We start from the raw sequence: 7,264 nt of genomic DNA on the forward strand, positions 1-7,264 counted from the left end.
GGCCTGACATTAAGAACAATAAGAGGGTCAATTGACCCTAAAATCCATGTCATCACTCGAACATCTTTGACTTTCCACTAACCTAACTTTGTAAGATCAGTAGGAGCAGGATCACTTCCATCTATATGGCCCCATAATTTTTTTCCCGTGACAAATAATTGAAACTGAAATTCCCAAGCAGAATATTTTTTCCCAGTGAAACGAACACTGCAGGACTCAAACTGATGTGAAGTCATGTTTTTGAATAGAGAAAATCAAAAACACAACGATACAGAAAAAAATAGCTAGAATAACCAAGATCAAGATCAAGACCAACACCAAAAGCCCTAGATGCTTAGGACTGCTTGTTGACGAAAAATCAAGAGAACCAAGAGAACTAAACTTTCAAAAAAAAAAATTGAAAGGAACCATAGATGAAAGACACTAAGAATCAATACTATGAAAAGAAGGCTCTAATACCATGTCAAGAACAGAGACAGCATGAGAGAAATTGAAGAATGATTATCTCAATTACTTGAATCAAATACATCAGATGCATTGGTATTTATACACTAGAGAAAATATTCTACAAAATATTCTTCATATATTCTACAACTAATGCTACACAATATTCTACATTAAATGTAGAATATCCCTAATAATATCCCATATATTCACCATATCGAGAATATATTAATGTAGATATTCTACGATCTGTCCATTATGCTAACACCCATAACAATGAAGATCTGAATGGTACAACAAAAGCAGAAATAACGAACTCCTCCATGATTATGAGGCAACACAATAGTCCTTCTCGCCGACAGCAAGAAAGTCCATCCCACTGCTCCACTTCACTGCCGTAGAGATGGTTAACACCATTGTTAATATTGTTCAATGTGCTCAGTCAATCAACTGACCTCTTGTCACTGCTTTCTGGCCATGTCTCTTTTCATAAGCACGAAGGTTAGCTTATTTCGATGTGGTAGCAGACGTTACACTTATGTTGTTCTACATTTGTGATGTTCTCTTTTTTGGATTTACACCAACGTAATTAAGTAATGAAAATCAATTGCCAAAAGCAAGTGTGCCAACCAATGGACTGGCAAAACCAAATAAATAATTAGATTAGTTGAATTACTAGGAATGCCATACACCTGTAAGCAGCCTTGATGACCAATACTAAAGTAACATAATCAAGACTTGAAACAGTAAATGAGGATAAATACTAGAGCAAATCAATACAGTACACAGCTGTTTTTGAACAAGTTTGGCTTCTCAACTCAGTTTTTATAGGAAGGCAATTCAACCAAGCTGGAATAACCTACCAAAGGACATAGAATAGGAATCATGGGAAAATTTTATGATCCAACAGAAATTTTCAGGAGTAGTAAGTTCATTGAATTAGCTAAAAGATAGCATCTTCTTCAGCTGATAGAATGGATTTCAATTCCATCTCCTGCTGAGGCAAAAAATATGACCATGTTGATTCCATAATGGCTGGTGGTAGTGTTTGCTTAGAATGTCTCAATACATTAATTATGCGATTTGCAGTTTCTTTTGTAGCAAGTTCCTTTTCAGAACAGAGAACCTACAGAAGAAAGTAACAGTCAATTACCAAATGTTTACATATACATAAAAGGTTACATTCGAAAATATAATGAGACAGTCATATCCACTGATCAATCAACTATCTATACAAAATTAAAAGCAAAGGGGAAAGAAACATGGGGATGTTATTTAACTTGAGATCCTGGAACAGTAATATCGCTACATAATTGGACCTTTTTTTACTCTTCTCTAATAAATTAACTTTTACCTAATTTTTTAACAGATATTGTCAGGTAGAGATCTGTTAGTTGAATTGATACTTTGAAAAAAAGTGAACAAACAAAAATTCAGACAAATGTAATTCTTCAAATTTCATAAGGTTTTGATACATTTTTACCAATAATAAGTAAAAGAATCACAGTTGCAACATCTTTATATCTATAAAAACAACTAAATCTAGCATCTAATAGTTTGATTTCAAACTGACCTCTGCAAAAACTGAAACAACTTTTGTAAGGTATAGGTAGTTGGGACCTAGAAGTTCTCTGTCTGACCTGCAAGATGTCTAATTTGCTTACTGAAAACGCAGTAACTACCAGCAAGATGATTTTGTCAAGTTGGACCGCGACATCAGAGAAGTCAATAATCCATCTGTATTAAATGGTTTCACTGTTGAAGTTTGGCAAAATGCCAAAGTCCCACATCCGTTGGGAGTTGAGTTTGGGGGGATTTTTCCCCTATAAAAGAAGGCCTAATGTTTAGGATTTAAACACACCTCTCATTTGCCTTCTCATCTATTTAAGGCATTTGTATCTTCTCTCTTTAGTATTATTTCACTAGTATTTTTGGAGTGAAATAAAATATTGGTTGTGTCCGAGGAGTAGGCAGAATTAGCCGAACCTCGTAAATTCTGGTGTTCCCTTTATTGTTGCTTTATTGTCTTATTTATTATTTGGTGGTTGTCATAATTTTTGGTATAGTAGTTGTGACTTATTCACACTATATACATTTGGCTTCCGCAACAATTGGTATCAGAGCCAAGGTACTGTCTAAGTATGCTCTGTGGTTGCAGCATAGTCTGATCTTCCACATCAGAAAAGATTTATCTTGGTAACTGAGTCAAGGTTCTGTCTGAGTATGCTCTGTGGTTGCAGCTTAGTCTGATCTTCTACATCAGAAAGGAAATAATCTTGATTTGTGTCGTCAGCTATTAAATAATATTTGTGTCAAATATGGGAGACAATAAACAAGAAGAATCTACATCAAGTGTCAACAACACGTCATCATTGGCATCTTCGCTTATGACAAGAATTGTGTCAAATGCGAAATTTGCGGTAGAAATATTTGACGGGTCCGGACATTTTGGGATGTGGCAAGGCGAGGTTCTAGATGTCCTTTTTCAACAAGGGCTAGATCTGGCCATTGAAGAAAAGAAACCAGATGTTATTGGAGAAGAAGATTGGAGAATTATCAACCGTGTTGCTTGCGGTACCATTCGATCCTACCTTGCTAGAGAGCAGAAATATCCATACACAAAGGAAACTTCTGCAAGTAAATTATGGAAAGCACTGGAGGATAAATTTTTGAAGAAAAACAGTCAAAATAAATTGTACATGAAGAAGAGACTGTTTCACTTCACCTATGTTCCTGGTACCACGATGAATGAACATATCACCAGTTTCAATAAGTTGGTCACAGATTTGCAAAATATGGATACAACTTATGATGATGGTGACTTGGCCTTGATGTTGTTGGCGTCACTTCCTGATGAGTACGAGCACCTTGAAACTACTCTACTCCATGGAAATGACGAAGTTTCTCTCAGAGAAGTTTGTTCGGCTTTGTACAGCTATGAACAAAGAAAGCGAGAAAAACAGAAGGGCGGAGAAGGAGAAGCACTATTTGTGAGGGGTCGTCCTCAAAATCAAACGAGGACAAAGAAGGGAAGATCCAAGTCAAGATCCAGACCCAGCAAAGATGAATGTGCCTTTTGTCGAGAAAAAGGGCACTGGAAGAAAGACTGTCCGAAGTTGAAGAATAAGGCCAAATATAATAATGGAAAGGCCATTATGGATTCAAATGTAGCTGATTGTGATGATTCAGAAAGCAATTGGGTGCAAATGGGTATTTGCAAAGAAAGAAGGATTTCCTAACCAAGTAAATGTTCGCTACAAAGCAAGATTGGTGGCCAAAGGATATGCTCAAAAGGAGGGAATTGATTACAATGAAGTGTTTTCTCCAGTTGTAAAACATTCCTCCATTAGAATTATGTTGGCTTTGGTAGCACAATTGGATTTGGAACTAGTTCAGATGGATGTAAAAACTGCGTTTTTACATGGAAACTTGGAGGAGGAAATCTACATGACTCAGCCAGAAGGATTCAAAGTTGCTGGAAAAGAAAATATGGTGTGCAAACTTGAAAAATCGTTGTACGGATTGAAACAATCTTCTAGACAATGGTACAAGCGATTTGACGAGTTTATGTTGTGGCAAGGGTACAAGAGAAGCAAATACGATCATTGTGTGTATTTGCACAAGCTTAAAGATGGTTCCTTTGTATATCTTCTCCTATATGTTGATGATATGTTGATAGCTTCCAAGAATTCGGAAGAAATTGATAAGTTGAAGATTCAACTGAAGAAGGAGTTCGAGATGAAGGATTTGGGTGAGGCAAAGAAAATTCTTGGCATGGAGATAATTAGAGATAGACGTTCAAAGAAACTCTGTTTATCTCAGAAAGAATATTTGAAGAGAGTACTACAACGTTTTGGCATAGATGACAAGACTAAGCCAGTTAGTACTCCACTTGCTCCCCATTTTAAGCTGAGTACTACTATGTCGCCAAAGGATGAAGCTGAACGAGAGTATATGTCAAAGGTACCATACGCAAATGTTGTTGGTAGCTTGATGTATGCAATGGTTTGCACAAGGCCTGACATTTCACAAGCTGTTGGAGTTATTAGCAGATATATGCACAATCCAGGGAAGGAGCATTGGCAAGCTGTGAAGTGGATTCTACGGTATATTCATAATACTGTAGATGTCGGGTTAGTTTTTGAGCAGGAAGACAATCAGTCTGTAGTTGGATATTGTGACTCAGATTTTGCGGGTGATCTGGACAAACGAAGATCAACTACTGGTTATGTGTTTACTTTTGCAAAGGCACCAGTTAGTTGGAAGTCTACTTTGCAGTCAACAGTTGTTTTGTCTACAACAGAGGCAGAGTACATGGCTATTACAGAGGCTGTGAAGGATGCAATTTGGCTTCAAGGATTGCTAAAGGAGCTTGGTGTTGAACAAAAAGGTACCACAATTTTTTGTGATCGTCAAAGTGCTATTCAATTAGCGAAGAACCAAGTTTATCATGCAAGGACGAAGCATATTGATGTTCGGTATCATTTCGTAGGAGAAATCATAGAAGAAGGAGGAGTCACAGTGAAGAAAATTCATACTACGGAGAATCCTGCTGATATGCTGACTAAGGTGGTGACTGCGATCAAGTTTCGACATTGTTTGGATTTGATCAACATTGTTAAACACTGAAGATTGAAGATGTAGACACAACCAAAATTTGTTGTTGAGAGAGAATTGAAGATGTGAAATTTTGCCAAGGTGGAGATTTGTTGAAGTTTGGCAAAATGCCAAAGTCCCACATCTGTTGGGAGTTGAGTTTGGGGGGGATTTTCCCCCTATAAAAGAAGGCCTAATGTTTAGGATTTAAACACACCTCTCATTTGCCTTCTCATCTATTTAAGACATTTGTATCTTCTCTCTTTAGTATTATTTCACTTGTATTTTTGGAGTGAAATAAAATATTGGTTGTGTCCGAGGAGTAGGCAAAATTAGCCGAACCTTGTAAATTCTGGTGTTCCCTTTATTGTTGCTTTATTGTCTTATTTATTATTTGGTGGCTGTCATAATTTTTGGTATAGTAATTGTGACTTATTCACACTATATACATTTGGCTTCCGCAACGTTTCACCACCTATAGAAATTTTTCTTATACCAGAGCATATCAAAACTATTGCAGTTGCACTATCATTAACTTGAACTAGTCACTACACTATTAATATACTACTTCAAACGTTTTTTCGGGCAAACAAATAATTTTATCTGAGAAAGACGTTTCTAATCATATGTTGCCATTTGTGATGTTCTCATTTTTGGTTTTACAACAACTTAAAGAAGTTTGATAAATCATATTGATGCAGGAATATTATAAAGTAATGAAAAACAACCGAAAAAAGCAATTGGCCAATATTGCTAAGGTAACACGACCAAGACTTGAAATAGTAAAGTAAGAGTAAATGAGGATAGAACTAGACCAAACCAATCCAGTACCTTTCGACCATTGAAGACAACAGTTCGTGAACAAGTTTGGCTTCAACCAAGTCAGCTTTTATAGGAAGGCAATTCAACCAAGCTGGAATAACCTATCAAATGAGTTGGAATAAGAATTATATATTGGAGGAGCATTATTTCATCTATACAGACCAGAATCATTATCTTTTACCAAAATTTAATGGTGAGCACATTCACAATGAAACAAAACCTTATCAAAAGGTATTAACAAACAACACACACAGTCGTACTAATCACACGAAGCAAATATTTGCAGTTAATTTCCTTAACATATTAAAGTGTCTAAAGTTCCTTTTCTACTGACTGAACCACCTTCAACTATAGTTTATAGTTGGAAGGACAAATCTTAGAAATCTGTATACGAATGTATCATCTGAGAAAGGAGAAAGAATCTCAGAATACATGTATGCAAAAAAATTACATGATATCTTCCTGTTCCGCATGTGATTACTAGAAGAAGGAATTAGTTGGGGGTATCTAAGAGTTAGGAGAACAACACAAAAACAAGAGGATAAAAAATAAGAATGCGTAACCAAAAAAAAGGACATATACCTGGGCTGAGTCGATACTTTCACCATGAAACTGATATATCTTACCAAGTGCAGAAACAATATCATATGCACTTTCATTTTTAGGTTCATGAGCATTGAGATGCGTAAGGACTACATAGGTCCTTGAAAGAGCCTCTGGTTCAGGTCAAAAGATTAAGTAAACACAACAAACATATCGCTTCTTATTCCCTTTTCCATGATGAAAAGGATCCCGATATCACATTCAACTGTGAGGTCCACACCTCACCAACCAAAAGAAGAAGATTGAAAAAATTGAACAAATGGGCGGCTGAAGATTTCAATTTGTAATTTGCAATGCAATAAGTCAAATTTGTGTTGCTAAGTGGTTGGCAAATTTGCCTATAAATAAAGATGATTCCCTCTCAGTTAAGACACACCAAAATAAAAGAGAAATAATAGAAGTTAGAGAGAGTAATCCACAGATTGTTGTCTGTGAGATAACTAGTGAGTGGTAGTAATATTGTAGTGATGTGTTTTATATAAAGAGTGTTATTTCTTTCAAAGTTGTAGTAGTCTCTTGACACTACTGAGTTGTAATATTATAGTGGTAATATTGCTACACTCGGATATTTATTTTATCCCAACAACGTGGTATCAGAGCCATGGCAAATAATGGTCCGCTATCTTTTCAGTACCCCCGCCTGACAAAAGATAATTATGAGAAATGGTGTCTACGTATGAAAGTCATCCTTGGCTCTCAGGATGTATGGGAAATCGTAGACAGAGGGTATGCAAAACTCGATAATGAGGAAGCTCTGCCCCAAAATGAAAAAGAGGTCTTGGCAAAGACAAGAAAGAAG

General features: G+C 36.2%; 1 long non-coding RNA gene across 1 annotated transcript; it reads right to left on the reverse strand.

The window, feature by feature from the left end:
* Positions 1–481: 481 nt before the first annotated feature.
* LOC104210758 (uncharacterized) lies at positions 482–6,655 on the reverse strand. Its single transcript, XR_011403673.1, has 3 exons — positions 6,445–6,655; positions 5,872–5,963; positions 482–1,570 (listed from the first exon to the last, which is right to left on the reverse strand). It is a non-coding gene; the product is annotated as an uncharacterized lncRNA (long non-coding RNA).
* Positions 6,656–7,264: the final 609 nt, after the last annotated feature.

Source organism: Nicotiana sylvestris, chromosome 11 (assembly GCF_000393655.2).
Source record: "Nicotiana sylvestris chromosome 11, ASM39365v2, whole genome shotgun sequence".
Lineage (NCBI taxonomy): Eukaryota > Viridiplantae > Streptophyta > Magnoliopsida > Solanales > Solanaceae > Nicotiana > Nicotiana sylvestris.